The sequence below is a fragment of the Pteronotus mesoamericanus genome, unplaced genomic scaffold, assembly GCF_021234165.1.
Source record: "Pteronotus mesoamericanus isolate MK-2021 breed Mesoamerican mustached bat unplaced genomic scaffold, CSHL_Meso_final contig_29, whole genome shotgun sequence".
Lineage (NCBI taxonomy): Eukaryota > Metazoa > Chordata > Mammalia > Chiroptera > Mormoopidae > Pteronotus > Pteronotus mesoamericanus.
Window position 1 is genome coordinate 4,080,794 of NW_026555123.1, and position 23,542 is coordinate 4,104,335.

A 23,542-nucleotide genomic window follows, 5' to 3' on the forward strand; every position below is an offset into this window, starting at 1 on the left:
ATAGAAAAGTGGCAGGAGCTAGCGCAAGAGATGCCTGACTGGCTCCGGGAGGGTGCGGGGGTCAAACCGCATCACCTAGGCGCTACGGGAGGGCGAGCCAGGGGAGCCCGGAAGACCCCCCGGTGCAGCCTCCCCCTTACCCAGCTAGGAACTTGGGAAGTCAGGCAGAGGCGCCTGAAACACCGCCCCCTTCAGTCTCGCCCCCGCAGCCCAAGGCAACAGCACCCCCAGAATCTCCTATCACCTCCCGCTTAAGACACCACCAGTCCCTCCAGATGCCACTGCGGGAGACCCAGGGCCCGCCACGAACGGGGCCTGATGGGACCTTATACCCGGGACCGGTCGTGTTTTACTATCAGCCCTTTACCACGACTGACCTCTTGAACTGGAAACACCACACACCCTCATATTCGGAGAAGCCCCAGGCACTCGTAGACCTAATGGAGTCCATTATGCAAACTCACCGGCCAACGTGGCACGATTGCCACCAATTGCTCCTAACCCTTTTTAATACAGAAGAGAGGCGCAGAGTCTTCCAGGAGGCCCAGAGATATCTAGAAGCCAACGCTCCAGTGGGCACAATAGACCCAGCCCAGTACGCTCGGGTGGCAGCCCCAGAGACCCAACCCGACTGGGATCCCAACACCGAACAGGGAAGAGCAGCCCTGGACCGGTACAGGGAAGCCATCCTCCAGGGGGTCAGAGCTGGGGTCAGAAAACCGACCGATATGTCAAAGGTGGCCAGTGTTGTCCAACGGCCAGGTGAATGTCCCGGGGACTTCTTAGAAAGGCTCCTAGAGGCCTACCGGATATATACCCCCTTCAACCCAGAAAGCCCAGATACACGGCTAATGGTAAACACTGCTTTTGTCTCCCAATCGGCCCCTGACATCCGCAAAAAGCTCCAGAAGCTAGAGGGCTTTGCAGGCATGAACATCAGTCAGCTGGCTGAGGTAGCAAATAAAGTCTACAATAACCGGGAGGAGGCCGCTGAGAAGGCAGCCCAGAAAAGATTAGAGAAAAAGGCCGCACTGCTAGCAGCCGCCTCAGTCAGCCGGCAGCAAAAGGCAAAGGGGGACCGAAAGACCAGAAAGGGCACGCCAAGGTAGAGAGAGACCAATGTGCCTATTGTAAGGAAAGAGGACATCGGAAAAGAGAATGCCCGCACCGGAAAAAGAAGGCTGGTCCGGCGCCCTCTGAGCCGGCGCCCACCATCCTTAGCCTGGCGGGCCTAGACTCAGAATGAGGAAGACCGGGCTCCCTGAATCTAGGCCCCCAGGAGCCCATGGTCGAAGCGATTGTTGGGGGCCAGACTCTCTCTTTCTTGGTAGATACCGGGGCAGAGCACTCGGTCGTCACCACCCCTGTAGCTCCCCCATCCGGACGAGAAGTCACCATCGTAGGGGCCACTGGTCAGCCAAGTAGGCCAAAACGCTTCTGCCAGGCCCGAATTGTTGATCTGGGAGGCCACCGGATTAGACATGAGTTCTTATACCTACCTGAATGCCCTGTCCCACTGTTAGGGCGAGACCTCTTATCGAAGCTGGGAGCTCGAATCACCTTCCAGCAGTCAGGGGAGGCCTCGCTGCAAGTGGACGGCCCTAGGCTCATGGCCCTCATTTTGCCACGAGAGGAAGAATACCAGTTGTATTCTGGGGAATCTGGTGACCATGGCCCCAGGCCTGAGGCTAGAGACAATCTGCTGCAGGAATGCCCCACGGTCTGGGCCGAGGACAATCCCCCTGGACTAGCCAGAAACCAGGTCCCAGTAATAACTGAACTCAAACCGGGGGCTAAACCGTGCCACCAGCGACAGTACCCTATCTCAAGGGAGGCCCGCCTAGGGATATCGGAGGTCATCCGAAAGCACCTCCAAGAGGGTATATTGGTCCCCTGTCAATCAACGTGGAATACCCCGCTCCTGCCAATCAAGAAACCTGACGGAACAGGGTACCGTCCAGTGCAGGACCTCCGGGTGGTAAACGAAGCCGTCGTCACACTGCACCCGGTAGTCCCGAACCCATACACCCTACTGAGCCGACTCCCGCCAACCGCCGCCTGGTACACATGCCAGGATTTAAAGGATGCCTTCTTCTGCATCCTGGTAGCTCCAGCCAGCCAACCTATCTTTGCCTTTGAATGGGAAGACCCGCATACGGCGGTAAAGATGCAGTTGACATGGACCCGGTTGCCACAGGGATTTAAGAACTCCCCCACGTTATTCGGCGAAGCGCTAGCCCGGGACCTGCAATCTTTCTCAGACGAGGGAAAGGATTTAACTCTACTCCAATATGTTGATGACCTCCTCTTAGCTGCCCCCGACCAGAGCCGATGCCTAGAGGGGACAAGAGCGCTCCTAAAACTGCTAACCCAACAAGGGTACCGAGTCTCACGGAAAAAGGCACAAATCTGCCAACAAGAAGTCAAATATTTAGGGTTCCTAATTTCCCAAGGCAAAAGATCCCTAAATACAGACCGGAAAATGGTCATTACCCGCTTCCCGGCCCCGAGCGGACGAAGACAATTACGTGAGTTCCTGGGAGCAGCCGGCTTTTGCAGAATTTGGATCCCGGGGTTCGCAGCCAGAGCAAGGCCACTCTACCAGGCCCTGCGTGGGCCAGACACCTTACCCCTGGCATGGGGAAAAGAACAGGAACAGGTCTTTGCTCAAATAAAGGACCTCCTTAGTAAAGCCCAGCTCTGGGCCTACCAGACCCCAGCCGGCCCTTCTATCTACACGTGCATGAGAAGGACAAGGTTGCTCTGGGGGTCTTAACTCAACCAGCCGGACCTTGGGAGCGCCCAGTGGCTTACCTGTCTAAGCAACTGGATAACGTCGCGGCCCGGTGGCCCCCTTGCTTGAGGGCAGTTGCAGCCTCGGTATCCCTGCTACAAGAAGCGGACAAATTAACTTTGGGGCAGGAGACCACTCTATTCGTTCCCCATAGCATCCATAGCCTCCTGGCAGGACAGGGGCACCGATGGCTGTCCAACCCCAGACTGACACAATATCAGGGCATACTCCAAGAGAATCCTCGGGTCCAGGTAAAGACTGTAAAAAGATTAAACCCTGCAACCTTCCTGCTGACCGAACTAGGGGACCCAGACCACTGCTGCCTAGAGGTTACTGAGGAGGTCTCTGCCAGCCGACCGGACCTGCGGGACCAGCCTCTGCCCAATGCTGACGTGACCTATTTCACAGACGGCAGCAGTTATATGAGAGAAGGGGTCCAAGTGGCAGGGTACGCAGTAACCACGCTTGACCAGGTGGTAGAAGCCAAAGCCTTGCCCTCTGGATGGTCGGCCCAGAGAGCGGAACTCTGGGCCTTAATAAGAGCACTGGAGTTGGCCCGGGACCGGAAAGTCAATATCTACACTGACTCCAAGTACGCCTACGCCACCCTGCACTTCCACGGGGCCATCTACAGAGAACGCGGGCTGCTGACAGCAGAAGGAAAGGAAATTAAAAACAAGACAGAAATCCTGCGTCTCCTCGAAGCCGTTTGGGCCCCAACTGCGGTGTCCGTCATCCACTGCAAAGGCCATTCCAAACAAGACACCATACCGGCCCGCGGGAACCAGAAGGCGGACTCGACAGCAAAGGCTGCCGCAGTATGTGGTGAGATGGCAGAAGTACAGCCCTCCCTTCTCGGACCCCTGCTGGGGAACCCCATTAACCGTCGGGACTATGAGCCAGCAGAAATGAAATGGGCCCAACAGGCCGGAGGACAAGAAACCCCCCGAGGGAACGTGGAGGTTACCTGATGGGCGCGTATATGTGCCCCAGAGCCAGGCCAGCAATTTAGTCAGAAACTGCCACCATCTGACCCACCTGGGTAAGACCTCCCTGGAAAACTTGCTCAAAAGGTATTTCTACTTCCCCAACCTGTCAACCCTGTGCTCAACAGCCTTGGCTCAATGCGTTACCTGCGCAAGGAACAATGCAGCCCCGCATCAAGGGGCCCCACCGGGAGTCCAACACAAGGGGTCCCAGCCCTTCAAGGACCTCCAGATTGACTTTACAGAAGTCAAGACCAGCCGAGGATTTAAGTATCTCCTGGTCCTGATCTGCACCTTTTCGGGTTGGGTAGAAGCCTTCCCCACCAAAACTGAGAAAGCTCGGGAAGTAACCCGAATCCTACTCAGGGAAATTATACCCAGATATGGGCTCCCACTCACCACTGGTAGTGACAATGGCCCGGTGTTCATTGCCCAGGTGGTTCAGGAGGTCGCCTGGCTCCTGTGCATCGACTGGAAGCTACACACGGCCTATCGGCCCCAAAGCTCCGGTAAAGTGGAACGAATGAACCGAACTCTCAAGGAAACCCTAGCTAAGTTCCATCAAGAAACCGGCCTGCCATGGACAGACCTGTTACCACTAGCCCTGCTACGGGTTAGGAATGCCCCGAACCCCTCGGGGTATACTCCCTATGAGTTAGTTTTTGGAAGACCCCCACCTATAACTAGAATAGGAAGTCCCAATAACCTTCGACAGAAGGGGGAGTTACAGCAGACCCAGTACTTACAACAGTTGGGTAAGACCCTAGACAGGATCTACGAGGCCCAATTGGGCCAGGAACCCAAACCCCGAGGGAGGCCAGCACACCCCTTCCGTCCAGGCCAGTATGTATGGGTAAAGGATTGGAAAAAGGAACCACTCCAACCCATTTGGACGGGCCCACATCTAGTACTATTAACCACCCCTACTGCCCTTAAAGTTACAGGAATAACCCCCTGGATCCACTACACTCGAGCCAAGGCAGCAGCAGATCCAGACGAGCCAGGACTTCGGAGCCACCGAACCTCCACCTCGAAGGGAGCCCCCACAGTCCGGCTGAAGAGAACTGAAGGACAGTGGGCCGTCTACCCGAGGAACCAGAGACCTGATCCCACCCCAGAGTAGTGACCAACCATCTTAGTCGGCAACCAAGGCATGATCCCTGCAGAATAGGCGAGCCCTAGATCTCCTCACAGCAGAAAAAGGGGGCACTTGCCTATTCCTAGGCTGGAATCTTAACCCAGAAGGTTAAGGAGCTGAAAGATGGTGCGAAGCGCTACCGAGAGTCAGGGCAAGGGACATGGAGCTTAGATACCCAAATCTGGCTCCGCTGGCTGGCTCCATTCCTAGGCCCCCTGATATTACTCCTCTTAGGAATAAGTCTAGGACCCTGGCTGCTGCGCACCCTCATTAATAACCTAGAGACCGCGGTCACCAGACGAGCCGCTGCTCGAGTGCTGCTCCTCCAGCATCACCGATACCAAAGACTCCCGACCCAACCCCAACAGAGTGACCACCGTGGCTTGTGTGATGATGCTAAGACTCAGGCCAATCTCGTCTAGCATCAAAGGGGGGAATGATAAGGGCAAGATGACTTGGGAGGAGCAGCCTAGCCAGAGACCCCCTCCCAGGTTAACTGTTAATCATTGCTTATCTGCCTCTGTAGCCCGTTTTCACATCCCTTCCCCCGCCTGGGTAGCACATCAATCTCCCACCTGAATGCTAATCCCTTCTGCCCATCCGTTTCCCGCCGGAATGCTAGGGCTTATAAACCCCTATCTAACCCCGATTTGGGGCTCAGAATTTGGAGACTGCCTCCTCTGAGCCCGCGCGTGTGAATAAAGGCTTACTCCGTTCCCTGAATCATGTCTTGAGTCTGGCTTTCCGTAACAGTGCGTCCGCGATCATTCAGAGCTTGTGCTTACCGCCCACCACCCTGCCCCCCGCGGGGCCGGGCGCCCTGCGCCCTGCAACGCACCTTTCTGCGAGGACCCTCGCCTCCAGCGGAGTTGTAGCACCACGTGGTGAGCTCATTGGAGGGAGGCGGTGGCAGCGGCCCTGGAGACGGTGACGCCCGGGAAGGTCAGACACGTGCCTCCTTCCCCCGCTGGCCCGGGCCTGGAGGTCTGAGGCACCAGCCCCCAGCCTGAGGGGTCGAGGACTATGTCCTGTAAGTTCTCAGCCCGGGAGCCTCTTGTCGGTGACCCACAGCTCTAAAGAGAGACAGGACAGGGTCCCTAGGGCCAGCCCCCAGGGAGGACGCCGAGGGGCAGCCCCGGGCAGAGGCCGGGCAGAGCGCAGCGCACGGGGAGACCTGGCCAAGGGTTAAGATGATGGGTCAGCTGTGTGCCACCCCCTCCTGCACCCCCACCCCCAGGAGTCCGTGCCAAACACCGGCCCGCGCAGAGCGCGAAGGGGAAGGAGCAAGCTCAGTCCTTAGCAACTCCTGACTGAGATGGCTGCTGTCCATCCTTCACAGACATAAAAACTGCCCCTCCCTGGTGAAAACGGGGCTTTCCCACGGGGAGGCGCCTCTGCGGGGACCAAGCACTGGCTGGGCTGGTGGCAGGCGCTCGGTGCTGGTACACAGTGCGGCGCCAGCTCGCATTGTGGCCTGAGGACTAAGATGCTGGGATGGTTAGTGTCCTGGCTACTTAATGAACAGCAAACCCCTGTTCTCTTGGGCGGGGGAGGGCGGGGGTGGCTCATCGTTCTGAAGAACACACGCATGTTGATCTAGGATTTCAAAAAGCATTCCTTTGTGGTCAACTGAACAAAATCTAAGTGCCTCTGACTTGGGGGAAATGTGAACGTCTATACACACGTTAGACCCAGAGGTCCGAGCAAGGCCCGGTCACAGGCCCGGGCCTCGCTTCAATAGTTTGTGTTCGTAAGAATTAAAATGAATTCAATGACTTTCAGTGGCTTGATAAATACTATTTTAATTTCTACAAATGCTAAAAATTGTTCAAATTTCCAAGTCTTACTCCTTTAAATAAGAGTTTCTCTGTGAAGAAAGCGTTCCACGTAACTTTGAAAACAGAGAAGTAATTGATGCGCTTTTAAACATACCCGGCCACATTGTCGAGCTATGTCACGTCCCATTAAAGTAAATCTACCCACCGTGCAGCTCCATTCGGGCTGATGGGCGGAGCAGTTTGTTTTTAGCGGTTACTTGGTTGGATTGTGTTTCACTTAATTAGATACAATATTATACATTAACTGATGAAATACTTTTCAATAAAGAGGAAAGGAGCCTGCATTAGTCAGATAGGGCCACCACAACAAAACGCCGCAGGCTCGGGGGCACGCCGGAAATCCACTCTCCAGCAGCCCTGGAGGCTGGAAGCCCACGGTCCAGGGGGCTGCGGCGCGGTGGCTGGCAAGAGCTCCCCCTGGCTTCTGGGCGGGCTCTCCTGCCGTCCTCACGGCCCGTCCCCTGCGCCTGCACCCGGTGGCCTTTCTCTTCACGGGGTCGAGGAGCCCTGCCCTTAGGGGCTCATGTCCCACAGTCACCTCCTCAGAAGCCCTGTCTCCTAACACAGTCCCCTCGGACATCAGGGCTTCGATGCATGAACTGGGGGTGGGGGAGTCCACGCCTCGGCCCCTAGCGGAGCTACGCTCACCAGAGTTTGGGGTTTTGCAACGTACGCAGAATTTAACGTGCGTGCTTACTGCCTTGACTGCTGTGCTTTTGGGGAACTGAATCTTGATCTTAATTCAAATGTCTCATAAATCGGCTTGAAGAAGAAAGAATGTTGCCCATTATCCAGGGAAAAAGAAAAGTTTCCCTAGTTGAAGGGGACAATGCCCGGGGTGCGAGAACAATAGCAGTTATTTATTCTCTTAAAGCTTTGCTGGGATTTTGTGTAGCCTCTCGCTTGCTGGCTGTTCTCGCCACTCCAGGCGGACACACAGCAGAAAGTTCGCTCGTTCGCTGCTGTCTGTGTGCACCGCCAGTGTGAGTCCGGGCCTTGCAGCGCGGCCGGCGACCCAGGCTGCTGTTCCTGCCCAGAGCACACCGTCTGAATGCCCACGGTTAGAAGGCAACTGAGTAAGAGCAGAGTTCAGTGTCTGGTTTATGGGTGGTAGGATTTTTAACACATAAAAAATAATTCGCAAATTATTTTTCCCATAAGTCTATTGTTTCCTAAGACTTACTAAGCTGCCTTCTGTGTTTTGCCTAAACATTTACTGGAACTAAGTGCTTAGAAGTTGGCAGCGCTCTTTGAAGTCCCTGCTACTCCCGTCTTCGCCTTCCACGCCACCCGTACGGCGTGTACGCCTTTGCTTAGGACTCTCAGGGCTGACGGGGAGTAAGGGCCTGGGGACCAGCGCGAGGCCTGTGTTTGTCTCACCGGCGGCCTTGCAGCGTCGCTCAGCCCTGGGTACCACGTCCTCACGGGTGTGGGGCCCTCTCGGCAGCTGTCCCCTATCGTTCTCCCAGCGCTTCATAAGCTCGCAGCCCGAGAAGCAGACACAGAGAGTGATGACGCTGAGAACAAGCAGGCAACGAGGTGGGCAACACGCTGCAAGGCCGAGTGTCAGAGTCCGAGGAGGCCTGAAAGGTCACCGCTCAGTGTCGCAGCTTTGTCAATCAGAAAAAAATCACAAAAGCAGGCCGGGAATCTCCTCCGTGGGGGTGATGGAGCAGAGCAATGCTCATGGGCGTCAGAGGGTCATGGGGGTCGGGGGGTCAGAGGGTCACGGGGTCACAGGGTCACGGGGGTCACGGGGTCATAGGGTGCATGGAGCAAGAATGGCCAGCAGGGCAAGAGGGGACAGACTCTGTGACCAACCAAACCAGGCAGGGACAAGGTTCCAGCAACACAAGCCACTGGCTGAGGTCATGAGCTCTGGCATCAGACAGACCTAGAATTGAGTCCCAGCTCTGTCACCCAGTAGCTATGTGACTCTGGAAAAGTAGTTTGTCCTCCCAACACCTCACTGTCTTCATCTGAAAAACAGGATGATCATAACACCAACGAACCGGTGGGGCCCCGCCAGAGTTCCACGATCCACGGAGAGTGCGCACACCAGGCGCGGAGCCGCACACTCGCTCAGCGTCTGTGGCCCATCAGGCCCCGCTTCGAGCCACCGGCAAAGGCTTCCCGGAGGTTCGGGGCTCTCGGGAACGGTGCTGCGAGGAAGAGGGGAGACCAACACGAATGCAATTCTGGAATTCGCGGCGTCCACAGCTTTCGGATGGAGACCCCGTCCAGCTACAGACATAGAGGCAGGCCAGGAAAAAATAAAACAAAAAACAATGACTGCATAAACAACATTAACCACACAGTTGAGTGAAAAGGAGAAAATGGAGTCGCAGCCAGCGGGGAAGGAGGGCCTTAGAGAGCGAGCCGTGGACTGCGGCCAGGCCGCCGACGCCAGGGAGCCGGGGGGCACGCGGGTCCTGCCCGTCCGGGAACCGTGGGGCCGTGGGCCTGCGGGTGACAGAGGGACAGCAGAGAAACCCCCAAACCCTGAAAGGTGGTGGGGAGGGGCTGCCCCTGACCTACAGAAGCAACAGGAAGCCTGTGGGGGCTCTCAAGGAGAAGCTGCTGTTAAAAAGAAACCATAGGCCACGGGGAAGCCTGTCGTGGCGAGGCTTGCACAGTGCAAGGATGTGGCGTCTCCACACACGCACCACAGGTCACTGATGAAGATGCTTTCACGGTGAGAAGGGTGACTGTTTGAGCATCGTGTTCCCCATGAGGCAGACAGCAGACGCTCATGTACACACAGGAAAATGACTGGTGTAAAATGCCTTGAAATGATAGAAGATTCTGGAATAAACGATTAAATAACTCCGAGTAAATGAAATTACTTGGGTGATTACAAAAACAAAGATGAGAAATGCCAAAGAAGGATACTGCGGACAGAGAAGAGGAAGACGTGGAAAAGAGCCAACTGTAACTTCCCTAATGAAAAACGAAGACTCAAACAGAGCAACTTCATGGAAAGGTTAATCCACAGGTGAAAGGTTAAAGCAGCTAAAGAGATGACTGGTGAGCTGGGGTCCAGCTCCAAGGAAATCACTCAGAATGAAGCAGAGAGAGACTGAAAATACAAAAGGACATTAAGAGAAGTGGAAGACAGGAAAGACCCACTGTGCACGTAATGAAAGATCAGAAGGACGGAAGAGAGAATAGAGTATTTGAGAAGAGTATGCCTGACAGTTTTCCCAAATGATGAAAGACATATATCTTCCCTTAGAAGGAGCATAGGTTTTGAGTGGAATAAATAAGAATAAATTCACACCTAACTGTGTGAAACAGCAAAGAATATCTTAAGAACACCAGAGAGAAACAAGGTGGATGGTCTGCCTGAAAACAGTCGTTACAAGAAGCAGATTTGCTGTCAGCAGTGCGGGAGGCCGGGCGGTACTGTAACCACACCTCTAAACTCTGATGACATGCTCCTGTCCCCAAATTCTTGTCACTCAGGGGCAAAGAGAAGGAAACACGCTTTCAAGCACCAGCGGAGAACTGTTTTCAGAAAGAACCACTCATGCATGACCTCCTCTGAGAAGGAGATTGAACCAAACAGGGAGGAGCGAGAAGTGATGATGATGATGAACCAGTAAATGTATAAACAGTAGAGTGTGTGTGTGTGTGTGTGTGTGAGCAAGCATTGGCTGTTCACACAGACAACAACGACGATGACTAACTTCAGAGGGTTAAAAACCAGGTGCAGGCCCTGTGGTCAACAATAGATGTGAGGGCGGCAAGGAGAGTTTACGTCTCAGGAGGAGTGTCGAGATGCTGATTCCCCTCACACTTCGGTAAAACAGTATGTGTTTTAAAAACTGAACAATATTGTAAGAATGGAAAGAGACCTCTAACCTCCAAAGCAGCAAAGAGAGAAAAGGCAGAATTAGGAAAACTTAATGCATCCAACTGGCAGCAAGAAAGGAGGAGAAAAGCAAATTCTTTATAGATATAAAAACAATCATTAGAGACAAGGTCTGTCCAGAAGGTATCCAGCCATGTACTATGAAAAATGGAGAAATTTGTTGAAGAAGATACAAGACACAAGAAACACTGTATGTAGGACAAGGACACCTTAGTCCCCTTCCAAGTAGGTGCTTTGGGACGTCACACAGTTCTCCCAGTCTCCGTCGGCTGCCCTGTCATGTTTTCCTGAATTTCATGGGGGTCTGAAGTCTCCTCCCTTTCAAAGGTGATTTTATTTTTTTACATTATATGTTACTGATTGTGTTGTTACAGTGGTCCCGATTTTCCCCCATGGCCCCCCCACCCCGCACCCCCACTCCCTCAGGCAGTCCCCCCGCCCTTGTTCATGTCCATGGGCCACGTGTATGTCCCTTGGCTGCTCCATCTCCCCTACTGGACTTTCCACCCCCACGGCCATCCTGTGACTGCCTATTTGTGCTTCTGAATCCCCTCACCTCATCGCCCACTACCCCACACCCCCCTCCCATCTGGCGGCCATCAACATGTTCTCTGCATCCAATATTCTGTCTCTGTTCTTCTTGTTTGCTTTGCTCTTTAGATTCAGTTGTTCATAGATTTGTAGTTTTTGCCATTTTGTTGTTCACAGTTTTGATCTTCTTTTTCTTAAGTATGTCCCTTTCACAGTTCACATAATAATGGTTTGGTGATGATGAATCCCTTTAGTTCATTCTTGTCTGGGAAGCTCTTTGCCCGCCCTTCGATAGGAACGATAGCTTTGCTGGGTAGAGCAATCCTGGCGGCAGGTCCCTCTGTAAACCTGGGATTTGAACTCAGGTAACTGGGTCCAATTGTCCACCCTGTTAACCTCCCCACGGTGGAAGCGGCCACTGTGTAAGTCTCCAGGGATTGAACCAGTGTACCCCTAATACATCGCCTCAAAATACATGAAACAAAAGAAGTAGAAGTGGCAGACCAGTGAGCAAATCTGCAATCCTTGTGGAATATTTAGTATGTCTTTCTCAGAAACTCATACATCAAGTGATCAAAAACCAAATGAAGCTCTAAAATATTTGAATTACGCAATTAAGGGATTTAACTGTACGTATGTATGTCTCTTTCTCTCTGCACATATACAAACCTCTCGCAAAGTTGATCAAGAACTGAAGTATAAACAAGCATTACTAGAAATAAAAGAAAGATACAGGCAGATACAGCAGGTTTTTAAAATTATCTGAGCTAAATACAACGTGGTATCCTGACTTGACGTTGGCAGTAAACTTGCACTGCTACAGACCGAATACTTGTGGTTGTCCCTCCCCTCTGGGAATTCCGATCCCCAACATGATGGTGCTGGGAGGGGGGCCTTTGGGAGGCGAGGAGGTCCCGAGGGTGGCACCCTTGGCTGGGGCGGGGCTGGTGCCCTCACAAGAGAGATTCCTGAGAGCAATGGCCTTCCTTCTGCCCTGTGAGCTCAGGAGCAACTGCTCAGACACCAGATCTGTTGGTGCCTTGATCTTGGACTTCCAGCGTCCGGAACTGTAAGAAATAAATGTCCATTGTTTATAAGCGCCTGGTAATCTTTTATAGCTGCCTGAACGGACTATGACATGGACATCAGTGGAAAAACTTGACCCCTGAATAAGGTCTGTAGAGAAGAGCCCACGCCAGCATTCATTTCTTAGCTGTGAAACAAGGGCCGTGAGTGCGAGACGCCACCGTGGGGAAAAGCTCAGTGACGGGCACACAGGAACGCCGTCCCATCTCGGCAGCTCTCCTGTAAATCGAAAGTGACCCCCAAATGAACGCCTAGCTTTTAAGAACTCACAGGGGTGTTTTCCTGGCCATCGGAGGCGTCAGTTTTCTGTGACGTAAGGGAAAGGCGCGGCACCTTTCGGACATGCGCTTCCTTTAAGAGCCAGGAGAGTTCAGCCAACCAGGGCCATTTGGAAGGACTGACCAGACTACATTTCCAAGGAGCAATGTCGGGGAAAATATCAGATAAAATTTAGGCTCTGAAAATCTGAAGATTATGTTAGAAACGTGATTTCCATCCCCCAGCCCCCTGGCTGCTTCACTACGCAGCAGGGAACCGTGCGAGGAGCGAAGGAGAACGGCCGGAGTGCCTAGTCCCTGGGGCTCCTTCTCTTTGGGGAGGAAATCCCAGTGTCGCCAGACGGCGACCACCACCTGGGATCCCCACTGCCTTCTTTCCTACAGGGCGAAGTGCGGGACGTAAAACGGTGTGGATTTCACTGGGTCGAGGGCCATCGCTTCTATTAGTCCCAAAGAGAGCACCGCTCGCTATCCCTGGACAGGCAACGCAGACGAACCGCGACAGAAGCTGCCGCCGACACATACGTTCAGGGGAGCACGGGCCGCACAGCAGCCCAGGGCGCACCGTTTCCAGGAGTGAGGGTGCTGGAGAGGCACCACTGAAATCCACTGTGCTGTCTGGGGGGGGGGGCGGGGAGAGAGAGAAGCGGGGGAGGAAGAGAAGAAAGGAAGGAGGGAGGGAAGGAAGGAGGGAAGAGAAAAGGAATGAAAGAAGACAGGGACTCCACCAGCATGTATTTCTAGAACTTTTTCAAATAAAGGTAAAATATTTCTCAAGCACTTCACTGCCTAAGAAAATGCTCATATATGTCTCCTGTTTCGTATCGTTTATTTCACTTAAGACCGTCCAGCGAGTTTTGTGCATCTGCCCCCCCCCACTCAGGGAGTGGACAGGGACGCCGACGCCCCGAGCCGGGCAGTCAGGCCCCTCTGAGCTGCTGTGGTCCGGCCGTTTGGCAAAGACCCCGATTCGCAAACTCACGGCCCCACGCCTTCTCCCTGACGTGCCAGGCAGCCTCTTTGGAAGGTTCGAGAACTGCGTGTGACTTCTTAGGAACACAGAAGCCAACCCCGGCGCCGTGGCTGCCAAGGAGGCTGGGGAGGGCCCTACTTCACCATCCGTCTTGCTCCCCTGGGGAGGCTGCGGCGGTGGCAGCTGTGCGTCTTACTGTCCTCAGTGTGGACGAGCTGCCTCGATGTCTCTGCTGTGACGTGGGATGGCAACTGGACCTGTCCGGGATTATCGCACGGGTTAAATAAGAGAATTATCTCAATTAGCACAGCGAGAAAGGCCCGGGCACAGTGCCGGGCACGCAGAGTGCTTATTACACGTCTGCCGAATGAGCGAACAAATGGACAGAGGGCTGAGCGAGCCCCTCGACCCTCCTGTCCGTTTGTTCACTGCCACACTGCCCCCAAGGCCTGGGCCGCGCTCCGGACGGCTGACCGGGGTCCAGAGCTTACGCCCGGCTGCCCCTGGCCCAGGGCCTCACGTTCCAGCCACAGGAGCGAAGGCCGGCTTGTGCAGAAAGGGGCTGGTTCCGAAGGGCTCGTGGCAGCCCCTCCCGAACCTGCCCTCGGACCGCTGGCCGAGCAGAGACCCAGCGGCAAGACCTGCCACCCCCGCCGGGGACCTAGGGAGGTGGACGCCAGTGGGATCCCTGCCACTGGCACCCAGGGTGCGGCTTCCGCTTCCTTGTAGTGCCAGCTCCATGTGCCAACACCAGGGTGATGCAGCTGGGGACCCACCTCAAGGCTCATGCCAAACTCTAGCTGCCGGGGGATGGGAAAAGGGGTTTCCCGGCTTTAGGAAGGGAGTATCTCTAGCACAGAATGGTGGCCCAACACCGATCGCCAAACACTGACAAATGTCACTGAGGTGTGTTTCACTCTTCCCTGTTTTCTTCTTCCGTCCTGAATTCCGCAAACGAGCTGCCAAAAGGCCTGGCCCCTCCTGCCTGCCGAGCGGCTGGGTGACAGAGTGGCTTTGAGCCCCTCCTTCGGCACCCGCGCTGGCTCCCCGGCCCAGGGCCTGTGACAGGGCTTCCAGTCTCCTCGCCAAAGTGTCCCTGGTGCCAGTTTTGTAAAGAAAGAAATGTCACCCCTCTCAGCTCCTCCTGACAGACAGGCCAGGGAGGCTTAAGCGATCGTCTTTCCCCTCCGCTTCCCACATTCCTCACTCTGAACACGTGCCATGAGCTGTCGGCGACGTCTCTGTCAGCGTCTTTGCTTACTTCGTTCCACGGGCACTGGTTTTGGAATGCCCCGGGGCCGGGGCCAGGTTGCCAGGAGCCACGGGCTTCTGGGAGAGGAGAAGCATTTCTGAGCCTGCAAACAACAGGCCCTTGAAGAAGACGTGTGTCTTCAGAGGACGCTGCCACAAAGGTTCCCTGATGTCAAAGCACTTCCAGAGACTGAGGGTTCACAGGTCATCAGCGGAGGGGAAGGCGCTGTAGCCGCCCGTCCGGGGCGGCCCCTGAGAGGGGCTCTGTGTGGCTGCCAGCCCCCTGCCGCCAGCCGGCTCCCCTGCCTGCCCCCTCGTATCTGTCTGCCCGCGTCCTGGAGCGCAGCCAGCCTCCGACACTGAATGGACGGATGCTCGCGGCAGAGACGGCCTGTCTGGCCGTGTCCACACGGATGACAGCTGCCGGCGGGAGGCGGCGGGCGGCCACGCAGTCTCAGAGACGCCCTGGGCGGTGGCAAACCACAAAGCCTGCGTCCTCAGACAGGCGAGCCGGCGGAGCGGCTCGCTGGGAGGCACCGGGAGTGAGGAGCCCCTTCCTGAGCAGAAGTCCGGGTCAGGAAGCCGGTCAAAGTCGCAGCGCGGCCCGCGGAGGTGGGGCCGCAACAGCAGTTCCGGTGACCCCTCCAAAGGCCTCCCATGTGGGGGCCTGTGGAAGGTCCCCCGGGTCTGCCAGGGCCCGCAGGAGAGGCGCCCATTGTTTAGGATCTGGAGCGGTGGGAGGGGGGTACGTGGCAGGGTGTTTAAAACAAAAGAAGTGCTTACAAATGCCCCGATGTCCACCCCAGTGTTTCCTGCCCGTTGACCCTCCATACACAAGAATGGCAGACAGTCTCCACCGTAAGGTCACCGCCAGCACCGGAACAGGTATGTCCGGACGCTGTCGTGGCCCCGGAGCCCCAGACCAAAGTGCCAGCTGGCAGCTTTGCCCAACTCTTTACTGCATCTGCTCTCTGGAAGGACTTGAAATTGCTTAGGATCAAAGCTTGGCTTCAGGAAACCAAGCACTGTGAACACAGGGCAAAGCACACAGCAGGCTTAATGGGGGAAAATCCCACCAAAAGCTGCAGCGCTGACGAAAGCGAGATAGCAGAGTGGGAGCCCAGCTCCTGGTCTTAGACGCCAGCCAGGGCAGGCCTAAGGGGCCACCCATGGGCCAGAGAATTCTTGCTGTCTACAGGAAGAAGATGAACAATCAGCCCAGGAGATTAGACCTTTTCTTTTTCCTTGCCCTCAAAATGAGCTGAACCTGAGCTTTGTCACTGGCCTGTGTGGTGGAGACGGTGAGGAATGTCGCCGACGCAGTCCTGGCACCTGCACACGCAGATGTAATAGGGAGAGAGAGCGATGGCTGCTTTGCACTGTCTTCCTGCCGCGCTGGCCGCTGACCTGAAATCCCAATCCTGCGGAGGCGGCCCCTGGGAGAAGCAGGGTGGAAGGAGGTAGTTTTCCGATGGTCAGAGGGCCAACGCAGGGACGGCCCTTACGGCTCCTCCCATCAGCCTGTGTTGGGTGGGGCCCCTCAACCTGTCCACCTCTCGCAGTGCCTTTTATTAACTTTACTAGGTCCCACCTGAGTCAACTACCTGGAAAAAATTTGCCCAGGAAAGAAATAGACGCTTTTATTGACTAATGGCCCAGGCAGCCTTATCACGAACATCGTCTCACTTCCAATGCACTTTCTGACATGTCGAAACAGCCTTGAACGGCCCCACAGACACACCCTTGCCCCACCCTGACCTTGGGCGGACGCCCCGGGCAGGCAGTCACGTGCACTGGAGAGGCTCACAGACACCTGGGCGCACTCAGATGCCAGTGTGGGGGCAACGAGGCGGGGCTTCCCGGGAGCAGGGAGGACTCCAGCCTGCATGGGCGGCCTCACAGAGGACTCGGGCCTTGGCCTCCGGGCCGGCTCAGGCCTTTTTTCTGGACACCTCATCTGTTCCTGTCCCAACAAGTCGTGCGGCGCAACTCCCGACTCGTACACGAGAAACCATGGAAGGTGCTGAGGGCAGGGGCGTCTTCCTGAAGTCCCAAAGCATCTTACGTTAAAGACACTGCTCCCATGAGGGGCCCACGGGAACGGAGATTGTCCCACAAATGGACTCTAACAGAGAGTTGCTGAGTATCGGCCAACTGGATCTTACTGCCTATTACAATGTAGTTAAACATTAAAAGTCATTTTTCTTCCTGACAGCAATTGCCTTCTACCCAAGATTAGAAGAGACAGCAAGGGCAGCTGGGTAGCAACACAGATAGAATAACATGTAAAGTGAAAGGAGCCAATAAAATAAAGGAACCAGGTGGTCCTAAATCTGGGCAAAATGGGTGTCTCCCCACTTGAGATAGAATATAGGGAGGGTCTAAGCTGTGATAAGGAAAGAAAGGAAAGAGGGCTGAATCCCCCACTGACAGCTCTGCACAGGTCATCTAAACAGAAAGGCAGGAAGGAAATACCAGCCTTCAGTGGCACATCAGACCAAACTGACACAGCGGATATTTACAGAGCTCTTCATCCCAGAACACCACAGCATGCATTCTTCTCCAGTGCACACGGAACATTCTCAAGGATGAACCATATGTCGGGGCACAAAACTAGCCTCTGCAAACCTAAGAAGATTGAAATTATACTAAGCATATTCTCCTACCACAATGCTTTGAAATTGGAAACCAATTGCAAAAGGAGAGCGGGAAAAACCACAAATATGTGGCAATTAAACAACATGCTACTAAACAACAACTGGTTCAAAGAAAAAATGAAGAGAAGTCAAGAGATACGTAGAGACAAATGAGAACAACAAAACAACATACCAAAAGTCTTGGGATTCAGCAAAAGCATCAAGAAGACAGAAGTTTATATCATTACAAGCCTATCTCAAAAAAAACAAGAAAAATCTCAAATAATCCAACATTTCACCTTAAAGAACCAGAAAAGAACAAATGAAGCCAGTAAAAGAAAAAAAATAAAAATTAGGGCAGAATTAAACAAAATAGAGAACAAAAAGACAATAGAAAAAAATAGTGTAACAAAGGGCTTCTTCTTTGAAAACATTAATAAAATTGACAAATCTCTGACTCGCTAAGGAAAAATTAAAAGGATTTGAATAAACAAAATCAGAAATGAAAGGGAAGTTACCACAGACATCACAGAAATACAAAGGATCACACTAGAATACTATGAAAGATTATACGCCACCAAATTCAATAGCCTGGAAGAAATGGCTAAGTTTCTGGAAATACATAACTTTCCTAGACTGAATCACGAAGAGTTGGAAAATCTAACAGACTGATCAACAGTGAGAAAAACTGAAACAGTTATCAAAAACTTCCCCAAAAGTAAAAATACAGGACCAGTTGGCTTTACTAGTGAATTCCACCAAATATTCAGAAGATTTTATACCTATTCTTCTCAAACTCTTGCAATAAATCGAAGAAGAGGCAACACTTTCTAGCACATATTATGAGGCCAACATAACCCTGATATCGAAACCTGGCAAAGACAACACACAAAAAGGAAATTATAAACCAATATCTATGATGAATATTGATGCCAAAATCCTAAACAAAGTACTAGCAAATTGAACACAACAATGTATTAGAAAGATCATGCCTCACAATCAAGTGGGCTTCACTCCAGGGGCACAAGGATGGTTCGGGATACACAAATCGATCGATGCGATACACCATATTAACAAAATGAAGGATAAAAACCCTATGGTCCTATCAATAGATGCAGAAAAAGCATTTGAGAAGCTACCACATCCACTTATGATTAAAACACTCAATAAAATGGGTATAGAAGGAAAGCACCTCAACATGATAAAGGCCAGATACGACAAACCCTCAGCCAACATCATACTCGATGGTGAAAAACTGGACACTTTCCCTCTAAGATCAAGAAGAAGACAAGGATGCCCACTCTCACTGCTGTTATTCACCATAGTTCTGGAAGTCCTAGCCAGAGCAGTCAGGCAAGAGAAACGAAGAAAGGCATCCACGGTAGGAATGAAGACGTAAAGTTGTCACTTGTTGCAAATGACGTGATTGTTTTGTATTAAAAACTCTAAGGACTCCACCAGAAAGCTATTAAAAACATTAAACAAATACAACAAAGTTGCAGGATACAAAAATCAATGAATATATTCCATTGCATTCCTATATAGTAATAATGAAATTTCAGAAAAAGAAATGAAAAAACAATTCCATTTACAATTGCAACAAAAGAATAAAATACCTAGGGATAAACTTAACAAGGTGTGAAGGACGTATACACTGAAAACTGACATTATTGGAAAAAATTGAAGAAGACACAAATAAATGGAAAGATACTACGTGTTCATGGATCAAAATCAAAATAGTTAAAATGGCTATATTACCTATATGGTAATATAATGCAATACATAGATTTAATGCAATCTCCATCAAAATCCCAATGGCAGTTTTCAAAGAAATAGAACAAAAAGTTATCAAACTTGTATGGAATAGTAAAAGACCCCTAATAGCCAAAGCATTCTGGAAAACAAACACACACCAAAGCTGGAGGTATCACACTCCCTAACTTCAAGTTATACTACAAAGCTACAATAATCAAAACAGTATAGTACTGGCAGAAAAACAACACACAGACTAATGAAACAGAACTGAGAGCCCATAAATAAACCCACATGCAACTAATTTTTGATGAAGGAGCCAAAAACATACCATCAAGAAAACTGGTGTTTCTACAATAAATGGTGTTGGGAAAATTGGAAAGCCACATGTAAAAAGATGAAACTAGACTGCTGTTTGACACCACATATAAAAATTAATTTGAAATGGAACAAAGACCTAAATATAAGACCTGAAACAATAAAATACATAGAAGAAAACATCAGTACTTTGGTAAAACATATATACAAAGGTGCTCAATCTCATTAACTATAAGGGAAATGCAAATCAAAACCGCAATGAGATTCCACCTCATAGTTAGAATGGCTGTTATCAACAAGACAAGAAATAACAAGTGAAGAAGATGTGGAAAACAGTATGGACAGTCCTCAAAAAATTAAGAATAGAATTCCACATGTCCCAGCGATTCCTCTCCTTGGTACTACCCCCAAAATTTGAAAAAAACTGTATTCTTGAAGATGCACACACTGCTATGTCCACTGCAGCACTATTGACGTGGCCAGGACACAGAGACACAGAAACAACCACCGCGTCCTTCGCTAGATGACTGGGTGCGGATGCGGCGCACATCCACAGTGCAGCACCACTCAGCCACGAGAGACGCTGAAACACTGCCATTTGTGACAACAGGGATGGACCTGGAGAGGATCGTGCTGAGTGAAATGATGGCAAAGGGCAAGAAACGTGATTTCCCTCGTATGTGGGATAGAAAACAGAAAGCCACAGATGTACAAACAAAAAACTCAAAGACACAGAGCACAGTATGGTAGTTACCAGAGGGAAGGAGGCATGGGGAGAAAATAAGGAGGGTGCAGGGGTCGAATATATGTGACAGAAAGAGATTAGACTCTGGGGGATGGGCACGCAGCGCAATATCCAGACGATGTGCTGGAGCACTTTACATGTGAAACGTACATAATCTTATTAACGGATGGCACCCCAACAAATTATTTTTTAAAAGTTACACAAAAAAGAATAAAAAACAAGAAAACAATCTTATTTATAATTGCTTAAAAAAGTATTATTAAATTAAATATTTTTTTAACTAAGGAGGTGAAAGACTAGTACACTGAAAACTATAAGACATTGATAAAAGAAATAGAAGATACAAATAAATAAATTATTTCATGCTCATGAACTAGGAGAACCTTTTTAAAAATATTTATACTATACAGAAATAGAACAATCTTAGTATCTGTATGCAACCACAAGACACTGAAAAGCCAAAGCAGTCTTGGGAAGAACAACGTTGAAGGCGCTATGCTTCCTAATTTCAAAATATATTGCAAAGCTATAAGAATTAGAAAAGGATGATATTTGCGTAAAAAGAGATACGTAGATCATTAGAGCAGAATGGAGAGCCCAGAAGTAAACCCACATGTATACGGTCAGTTAACTTATGACAAAGGAGCCAAAAACATACAACATAGAAAGGACAGTCTCTTCAATAAAATATATTGGGAGAGTGGGACAGCCACAAGCAAAAGGCTGAAACCGGACCCTTCTCTGCCACCACACACAGAAAATAACTCAGAAAGACTGGATCAAAGGCTTCATCACCCTGCGGCCCGGAACCGAAGACTCCCAGGAGAAGCCAGCGCCAGTGAGCTCCTGCACATTGATCGTGGGGATGAATTTTGGGATTTGACACCAAAAGCAAAGGCAAGAAAAGCAAAAATAAACAAGTGGTATTACATCTAACCAAAAAGCTTCTGCATAGCAAAGGAAACCATTAACAAAATCAAATGGCCACTTATCGAATGGGAGAAAATATTTGCAAATTACATATCTGATAAGGGGTTAATACCCTAAATACCTAAAAACCTCAATAGCAAAACACAAACAATTCAATTAAAAAAATGGGCAGAGGATCTAAAAGGACATTCTTCCAAAGAAAACATAGAGGTAGCCAACAAGTATGCGAAAAGGTACTCAGTGTCATTAGTCATCAGGTAAATGCGCATCGAAACCACAGTGAGATCTCACTGCACACCTGTTAGAGTGGCTATTAGCAAAAAAGACAGGAGATAACAATTGTTGGCAAGGATGTGGAGAAAAGGGAACTCTTGTGCAATGTTGATGGAAATGTAAATTGCTGCAGCCACTATGGAAAACAGTATGATGAAGTTTCCTCAAAAAAAAAAAAAAAAAAAAATCAGAAACAGAACCACCATATGACCCAGCAATTCCACTTCTGGGTATGTACTAAAAAAACAAAAACACTAATTCAAAAAAGACATCTGCACCTGCATGTTCACTGCATCCTTATTTACAGCAGTCATGACACAAATAGCCCGAGCGCCCACCAATGGATACACGGGTCAGGGAAGTGTGGTCTAGTACGCACAATGGAGTATTACTCAGCCATAAACAGAAGGAAATCTTGCCGTTTGAGACAACATGGACGGACCTAGAGGGTATTGTGCTGAGTGAAGTCCGTCAGACAGAGAAAGATAAACACTGGAAGATCTCATTTATGTGTGGAATCTAAAAAAACAAAGCAAAAAACAACACCACACCAAACTCATAGATGCGGAGAACAGATCGGTGGTTTCCAGAAGGTAGGGACGGGGGTGGGTGAACAGGGGGTGGGAGGGAGTGGGGGTCAAGAGGTGCAAAGCTCCAGTTAATAAGTAAGTTCTGGGAATGGAATGCGCAGCATCACAATTATAGTTAATAAGACTGTTGTATTTTTTGAAAGTAGCTCAGAGTAGATTTTGAAAGTTCTTATTACAAGAAAAAAATGTGTAACTTGGTATGGTCACGGATATTAACTGTATTTGTTACAGTGCCATTTCACAAGAGCTACAAACAGCGAATCATTACGTTGTCTACCTGAAACGAATACATTGTAATAACTATTGATAATGTGATGTTATATGTCAACTAAGTCCAGGGAGGAAGGAAGGAAGGACGAACAGGGTGGGATAGATTACGGAATAAGTTCCAGAAAAGTCCAGGTTCTTCCTAGAAAGTCCTAGAAAGACTGTTAAACCCCTGACGCTGGCCTGCCAACTCTCCCTACCATTCATTTCCAAACCTAAATCTATTTTTCTCACCATAATAGACAGTTAACTTTACATTTATTGGGGGTTCACAGAGAAACCTGTAGCACTGATTTACTGATTTAAAACCCACATGAGTCCAGATGCTGCACAGTCTCCTCGGAGCGATTAAGGAACAATAATGAGGCTGTGTCCTCTTTGGTGGAGAATGGACACTGCTGTTCAGGGTGGCTTTGCCCCGGAGGCTGGGCGGGCCGGGCGGGGTGGCACAGGAGGACAGGAAGGTGCGTTTTCACCTGGACCCAGGGAGCCCTAACAGGACATTGAGAAAAAACAAAAACGGAACGAAACGTCCATGATGATAGAATTCCAGGGCAAAGCACCTCGTTCTTCCAGTTTCCGTCGTAAGGGCCCCATAGCATCCGCCGCGCCAGCCTCTGTGTCCGGCGTGTGGCCGGCACAGCCGGTGGAGGCCACACACGGACCGGCGAAGGGGCACGCGTGGCCGGGCCGGGCAGCCGGCCGCCCGCAGGGCGCCGACGAGGCCGCCCAGAAGGACCCGGCGTGGGCCCCCGCCCCTGGGAGCCGGCCCACCTGCACGGCCATTCACCTATCCGCCCGTCCCCTGAGTGGGACGCCCTGCACCCTCAGCGGGCAGCGGCTGCCAAGGAGGGCGGCTAGAAGCTCGCGCCGCCGCCCGCCACCCAGGCCGACCCACAGGACAGGTGATAGCATCTCAAGCGCTGGCCCTGCCTCCGGAGGCTCCGGTCACACAAAGCCTGTCTGTTAAACCAGACATCGCACCTGCCCTCGGGGGCTTGGGTTCCCTTCCCGGGAGTCCTTATCTTTTCCTTAACTGTAATATTAGAGGGCGGATCAGGCTGATGCTAGAAATTTGCATCCGTGTAAATGCCGAGGTGCTTTGTACACTGCCTTCCTTCCTTAGAACAGGCAGTGAGAAGCCTTAAGGCTGCGGAGCGTCAGTTCATTTATGGTCCCGTGCTGGGCGCCCTTTTTATTGGTGGGTGTTTATCAAAATATTTAATCATGGTCAATTAGGATCAATGTATTGCACGATACTGACAAAGGCTGTATTCAATAT